The sequence below is a fragment of the Podarcis erhardii genome, assembly GCF_964252035.2.
Source record: "Podarcis erhardii genome assembly, chromosome: 6".
Classification (NCBI taxonomy): domain Eukaryota; kingdom Metazoa; phylum Chordata; class Lepidosauria; order Squamata; family Lacertidae; genus Podarcis; species Podarcis erhardii.
Window position 1 is genome coordinate 64274634 of NC_138510.1, and position 7904 is coordinate 64282537.

Sequence of the window (7904 nt, forward strand, 5' to 3'; positions counted from 1 at the left end):
TATTCTCCTTTGTCCTCCCAGCCGCATGGCCGTTTTCCAAAGTCTCCTGTTACCTCATCCGGTCAAGGCTTTTATTGCACCCTTCACCATATAAGGTAATCATTGCCCAGAGGAATGTCAGGGGGCACCCTGCAGTATTTACAAGCCTCTGCCTTGGCTTTATGACTCCCACAGGGAACAGGCCTCCAATCAGTGTAGACCTGGGGTGGGGAACTGGATCTGACCGATGAGCAATGAAATGGTGTGGGTGAAGGAACTGAGTGTTGCCTTTGACTGGGAGGTATGCCTGACATCAGATGTTAAGACAGCGTTGTGGGCCTTGGAGAAAAGGCATCGCTGGCAAAATTGGGACCTAGGCTCATGGACTGGAGGTTTCCCCACCATAGACAAAACTGGTGTAGACAACACTAGGTTAGATGGACCCCTGATTTGAATTGGTACATGGCAGCCGGAGCCGGCCCACTGACAAGACAGAGTGAAGCACCCACCTTAGGCAGCAGAAGTGCAAGAGGCAGTGTTCTGCTTGCCCCACCGCCTCTGCCACTGCTGGAACGCCCTCTCTCACAGGCAAGAGGGAGGTGTTTTAGCGCGTGGCATTGCTGCTCATCTTCCCTGCCCCTGGGGTGGAGAAGACAAGTGGCAGTGCCTTGAGGAGCACCCTGGCTCTTGTCGAGTTTGGCAAAGGGGGACGGCATTCTGTTGCCAGTGGAAGTGGTGGTGGTGGAGCATGGTAGGCTGTGTATCAGGGCGTGGCACATTCCCATTTTCCTAGGTGGCAAAATGGGACTGGCTGCCTTTGGAAGCTGCTTCCTATCTTTTTAACCGTGGAGACAATGAGGTCACGAGCAGTAGGTGTCAGACTGAACTCTTGTGCACTTCCCTCAATGTGCCTAGGGCTGTGTCAGGGACTGGCAGGACTCCCAGGAGTGTGCACTGGGGGAAGGGGGGCTGGGGTCTGACTCGGGAGAGGGAGCAGTGGTTTGTGGGGACCTGTCCCAGCCAGGAGGCAAGAATCAGAGGCAAGGGAAGCTTCAGAGCTGGAGGCTGGAGCACATGATGGGTTGGAAGAAGAGGAGGAAGAGGCAGGTCAGGCAAGGAAAGGGCCAGGAGCTTCCCCACCCTCTCCCTCTCCACTGGCTCCCAGAACCAGCAGAGAACTGAAAAAGGATGAACAGAGAAAGTTTCCACACCGGAGAAGCCTCCTTCAACATGCATGCAGCCCATCAAAGGACGACACCTAAATTATGGTGCTGGAGGAAACTCTTGAGAGTCCCATGGACTGCAAGAAGATCAAACTTATCCATTCTTAAGGAATGGATCAGCCCTGAGTGCTCACTGGAAGGACAGATCCTGAAGCTGAGACTCCAATACTTTGGCCACCTCACGAGAAGAGAAGACTCCCTGGAAAAGACCCTGATGCTGGGAAAGATTGAGGGCACAAGGAGAAGGGGACGACAGAGGACGAGATGGTTGGACAGTGTTCTCGAAGCTACCAGCATGAGTTTGACCAAATTGCAGGAGGCAGTGGAAGACAGGAGTGCCTGGCGTGCTCTGGTCCATGGGGTCACGAAGAGTCGGACACGACTAAACAACAACAAACTGGTGGAGGGAGATTGGTCCCCTGTTGCTGCAACTGCTCCATAGAGCACAGAGCTGCCTAGTGGTTAGATTGGTGTGTGTAGATATCCAGAGCGGCAGAAGTGAGTCAGTGCCATCTTTGACAATAAATACTTAACTCTCTGTCATGTGCATTCCTTGGGTTGGGAAGTGCCCTTTACAGACTGGTGTGAAACTCCAGGGTTGAATCCTGCATGCCAACATTCTAATTAAGGGAGCAAACAGAGAGATGAGCAGTTCTGAGCGTTTCTATGCGAGTGAAATTTTTTTTTCTTTAAATAAAATAAAATAGAAATCCTATCTCCATTCTACAAAACGTTACAGTTACTTACCTGCGAAAACGTATTGCGCTACATGAAAGTGTGGGAAATTGATTTGAACAAAGAGATACCTACTGAGATGTGGGGAAACCATATGGTTAGCGCAATCCTGAGAACTGCATGCATTAACATTAACAAATTCTAATTTAAGTTAATGAGCAGATGGTATCGAACACCATGACGCTTTATGCAGATTTTCAAAAAAATTGAATCTGGGTGATGCTCGACATGCAGCAAAGAGGAAGGTCACGTGTCTACATCTTTGGTGGTTCTACCCAGAAGAAGCTACAAAAGGATGTGCAGAGACAAGATGGGTTGCCTTCATGCAGCCTAAACAAGCAAACACCTGAAACCCCGCTTATCAGGGGAATGGGAGAGATGACATTCAGGGCACAGTCAGCCTCTTCAAAGGCTGACTGACTACATTCTGGGATTTTGAACAGGGCACACATCAAACCAGACTGGTGAATCAGATTCTTTAAAACGATTGCTCATTCATCAAGCGACGCCTTGATGCTTGTAAAAGCCCAATTGGTTTGAGGTGAGAGATTTTACTATTTACTTATTTACAAATTAACATGTGAAGTCTTCTTGGTGGTGCACAGAGCATTATAAAACAACACAGCCCCTACCTGCTTGCAATCTAATAGACAAGATTGCGAATGCATAGAGGATTGTCACCAGCATGAGTTCTTCATAGTACTGTAATATACTTATCTTTCCAGCAGAGGAAGTAGTATAGTTGGCTATGTAATAGTTACAAGATCAGTGCTCGAATTGTATAGACATTTTGGAGCAGAGGGGTTGGCTTGACGGTGGCCATCATTCGCCATAGATTACTAATCCGATCATCCCCTCTTCTGTCCATTTAGCTCCATATTTGTGTTCTTATAATTATGAATCAATTTAATTTCTGCTCTTTGGATGAACATAACTTTAGATCATGACACCCCCCCCCATTAAAAAAGGTTTCAGCATTGGATCAGGATGTGTGTAAATGGGAACATAAGAGAAATCATTTCTCACAGTCACATAGGCTGCATACATACCATATACTTATATGGGCACCCTATGCCCTTTTACAATGTGGGGTTTTTTGGGTTGGGGGTTTAATTGGGTTGCTGTTTTTATTTTGTTTATGTTTTTGTGGTTTTATATTTTGATTTTATTCTGTGAACCGTCCTGAGACCTCCAGGTATAGGACGATATATAAATTCTAATCATCATCACGATCATCATAATAATCACAATATATTTCTATGTTATTTTCAGTAATATGTGCATTTTTATGCACCCTTTAGCTAGTATATGCATTTTTTGTGCACATTAATTGGCTGGAGAAGTATATTGCAAAATTCAGAGGAGCACAAATTTCAAAGGATGGCTCTGCTTCGACTTATGTAGTCCTTTGGAAAGTCTGAATCAGGCAGGTTTATATTTAAAGGATACTATAATAATACTTATACAGTAGTGCATTAAATTTGGGTTGCCATATTCTGAAGAGAGAAAAAGAGGACACATTTGCCGACTTCTACTTTTGAATATGGATTGATATGACGTCTCTCATTTTATATACCCATGAAAAAGTGGGTGTGTCTTGGAAAAAATAAGACATATGGCAACCCTACATTGAATACTCAATGGATCATGAAAACTGTAGTCTAGTCCTCACAATTCTCGACAGCCTTAACAAACTACACTTCCCAGGATTCTTTAGGGGGTGTCATATGCTTAAAATGTATGGTGTGTACAGAGTCATAAACATGTCATGACCACGTTGAGTGGCCAAAGTGACAGACAATTCTGGGAGCCAAATGGCTGTCCATCCCAGCTAAGCCAACAAAGTTGGCTGGTCTGTTTCACCTTTCCGTCTACTGTAACCAGGCCCAATGGCTGTGAATGGAACAAATGATGGATCATTGCCTCCCAAGCAATTCCCATTTCTCTAGCTGTTCTTTTAAATGGGACAATACAATAACTGAAGAATGTAGATGACTTAACTGTGTGTTTACTGCTGCCAGCTAACTAAATGGGGATGAAACAGAATTCCACTTCACCCCCAGGCGCAACGCTTTAGCAATATCTGAGCCACGATGATAACAGGAGAGATGTCACTCAGTTGACAGCAGGGCAGATCCAATCAGGACGGAGTGAATTCCTCAGCACCTGGCTGACTTTTATCTTATTTGTAGATGACAGCAATCCCCTCTCCACCCTTCTGCTGAAATATGAAACGGTACACTAGCTGGATTTGAGAGCTTGGATGCTTTCACCCGCGGAATACAGAAGGAGCCCACAGTCAAAAGGAGGATATATATTTCAAAACCTTATTTGATTTCTTATTTCCCGACCCTCGTGGATTCCCTTTTTCTCCCCTCTCCCGTGGCTTGATAGTTGTATTTTGCATTGCTAAGCAACTCTAGTGCTTCTTTGTCACTATGCCTATCCTTCCATGTGAATAAACTGTAGTACCCTATGCTGACTGCTTAGAGGTCTTGAGAGAAACAGCAGGGCCGCCCCAAGGCATCTTGCTGCCTCAGGTGAAGGACAAGACGGTGCGTCTCATTTCTTGTACAGAATCTGACTGGACTGCAAGTTGAATCCTTCACCACACTTGAAGGTAGCAGGCTAGCTTAGAGGATTTAAGGGCAATGGAGAGATTTTGCTACTCCATGGAATCTGCCACCTGAGGCAGCTGTCTCACTCTGCCTAACTGTAGGATCGGCCCATAGAGTAGTGTGAAATGTTGCTGCTTTACCTGTCCCCAAAACAAGGAAACAAATTAGTTTGTAAAATCCTAAAATCTTCTTCCTAATCCGCTCTTGCAAGGCCTTTTTTGCAGCAGTTGTATCAATGGGTATAAAATTGGCCAGACTACTTGGGAACCCACATACCTTCCCACAAGAAACAGTGTCTATGAAGTTCCAGTTTCAAGCTGTTACTTTAACATGCAGCTTGGTCTGGGAGCGAGGAAAGGTGCCAAACTCAGGAGTGGGAAATCCCAGGTTTTTCCCTTTGGCTTTCCCCCAAGTTTCTCTGTAGAGTTTTTGTGTACACCTCCTGAATGTTGATGACTACAAGCTAGCAACCCCAAGGAAAGCTGACTCTAGAATTTTGTAGATTTAGGGCTATGATGTTTCTCATAACAGCTGCCAGCCCTGATGCTGGAATTCAGTCTATGCGACAGGCACCGTGGGAGGGAAGCCTCAAAGAAGAGGGGCCAGTTGTAGCCTTTGATTCTGTACACTGCAGAACAGTCTGTGAATCCTAGGCTGTGCAATCAGTGGAAATGTCTCTCTGTGGAGTTGCTTTTGGGCTGCGTCCTGGCTGCACCTGTAAGCTGGGTGTGTGAGTGCTTTATTTGTTACACTTCCATTCTGGTTTTCATCCAAGGAGCTCAAGGTTTCATGCATGTCTCTCTGCCCATCCATCTTCCTGACGTTTTATCCTCACAACAAACCCATAAGGTAGGCTAGGTTGAGAGGGAGTGTTTGGCCCAAGGTCACCCTGATCCTAGTCTATGCAGAAATCTCTTCAGCAAAACAGTATCTCTGTTTTCTTTAGTGCTTGACCCGCTCTGTCAGCTTTCCACCTAGCTGTCAGCCAATCTTCCGTCTAGCCCCAAACTAATTGAAAATGTGTTTGTGCAACTGCAAAATCTCGCAAGCTTGACAGGCCAACTGTTTTCTTATCGTGGCATTTTATTAGCATCCTTTCTCCTGCATGTGGAGGGTCAGGATTGTTTTTTCTACCATGGGAGAGTCTGTGAATTCTGAAAATCTGCTTACTTGCTGGATTTATCTGGAGAGCTTCTTTTTTTAAAAAAAGCCATAAGGAAAGGAAGCTCCATGTGAAAGAAGGAGGCCAGAGCAAATAGCAAAGCTGGGAGTTCCACCATAAATCTTCACATTGCAGACTCCCTTGTTCTGCTTTCATAGCTGTTTCTTGAGAGAAGTATATGGCAACTGGTGCAAAACCAAAAAAGTGTGTCTTTTCATCCTGCACTCTGGCATGGCCAGAGCACAGGAGCCAAAACAGGACATCCCAGACTGGGATCAGAAGCCAGGGCAGCTTCTGCCAATCTAGGATGTCCTGCTAAAAATGGGACATTTGGAGGGTATGGGAATGTATTTAGGCTTAATCCAACTACTAGAGGAAAATGTTTGATGGAAGAATACCTCAGGGCCAAGCAGGGACTAATTAGGTTGATATTTATGTTGTGGTCCATGCAAAAGCTTCTGGTTTGGGAGGAGTTTTGGTTTAAACCATTTTAGCTTCCCTGGATTTCTTTGCAAGAACACTTGTTTCTCAGAGGATTCCCCCCCCCCCCAGCAAGATACAGAGTTCCATGTCAAGTGCAGAGTTCCAGCTGAACATTGCTTCTTGGTAACTGTAGACATAGTTATAATATTCCTTCAGCTTGTCTCTCCAGTGAGAAAATCAACAGAATTTGTCAAAGATTTCTCCCCTTATGTATTTCAACTGTCCTCTCCATGACTTAGGCAACCTGCTGTTTCATTAACCTGAGGAGCAGAACAACTGCATAGCCTTTTTGTTTCTTTTTCCGTTGGTTAGGAACAGGATCACATCCACACCACACATTTTAAGTGCATTGTTTATGGCAAGTAAGTTTGGGAACTGCAGTTTACCCCTCTCTGAGCTTTAGTTCCCAACACTCTTAATAAAGGACCCAGGGTTCCCAGGGTTTTTTGAGAGAAGCCATATGCTTTAAATGTCTGGGATGGTTATGACCTAGGTTACAAAGCCTGTTTTGGCTCCCACTGATTAATGTTGTGGGCCCTTCAGTCCTTGATCATGGCAAAATATGTCTTTCTCAGAAATTAGCTGGCAGCCAGAATCAGGGAGGTAGCAATTCATGGTTGTCAAAATAGTTCACTGTGAACCAGGGCTGTTGGCATGCAAGGCAGATCCTTTAGCACTGAACCACAGCCCTAGTGCTAATTTAATTGCAATATATGAATAAGTTATCTTCTTTCTCTCTCCTTCTCTCTCCTTGTTTGTAATGCACAATATTATATTTTGATTAATGGTAACCAATGTTATGAATCTGGGGTTGATTAATATGCAAAATAGCAATAGTGTCAAGGAAGCCCATCTGCCAATTAAACAAACATTTGCTCGTCAATTTTGTGCTTACTATTAACGTCAGTGTTTTATGCAATGCTAAATGAAATGAATATTGGAGTTATTTGCTCTAAAAATAACCATAATATTGGAACAGTGCTCCTAAAAGAACTTTTATACAGACAGTGGATAAATGGTCCTATTTAACATCAGAGGTTGCATAAGGTGATTTAGATTCTTGCAACATATTTTGCTCTGACCTTCTTTAACAATACTGATTATTTTTTCCTCTAAATTTAGTCCTAGAAGATCAGTCAAGTATGTAATTTCTAATTATGCCAACTGCTGGGAAAATGGAATCCTGTGTGGGGAAAGATGCAGAAACCGCTCCGACTTTTAAAAAAATATTTTGATCATGCTGAAAGTCTCAAGAGGCAGATTTGATCTAATTTTTATTCTGGTCAGTTTAGCACCAATGAGCCCTGACTAGCAAAAGGGTGTGGAAAGAGCATGGCCTGGTGCAGAATGCCTTCAGAATGGGCTGGAACGATTACAATCTCAAAGAACTCCTTCTCCCCAGTGCCACATTGTGCCCTCAGGAAAACCCTCCCAGCTATATCACATCTGTGCTCAGAGTCTGTTTTATGAGGTCACGCAGAAAGACGGCTCTAGTTGCTGCTCGAGGGCCAAGTTCCACATGATATTAAAATGCATCTTTGAATCTAATGTGCAGTGTGTTTCTTTAAAAAAAAAATCCAACTTGCAACAGCGGAGAGGGAGATGAGGAGGCTGGTTGTTATCAGTATCAGAGCAGAGGTGGAGAGGGAATTTAACCCTCCCCTTCTGTTCCTGATTTCAATCTTGACAGAAAAATCCCCCTTC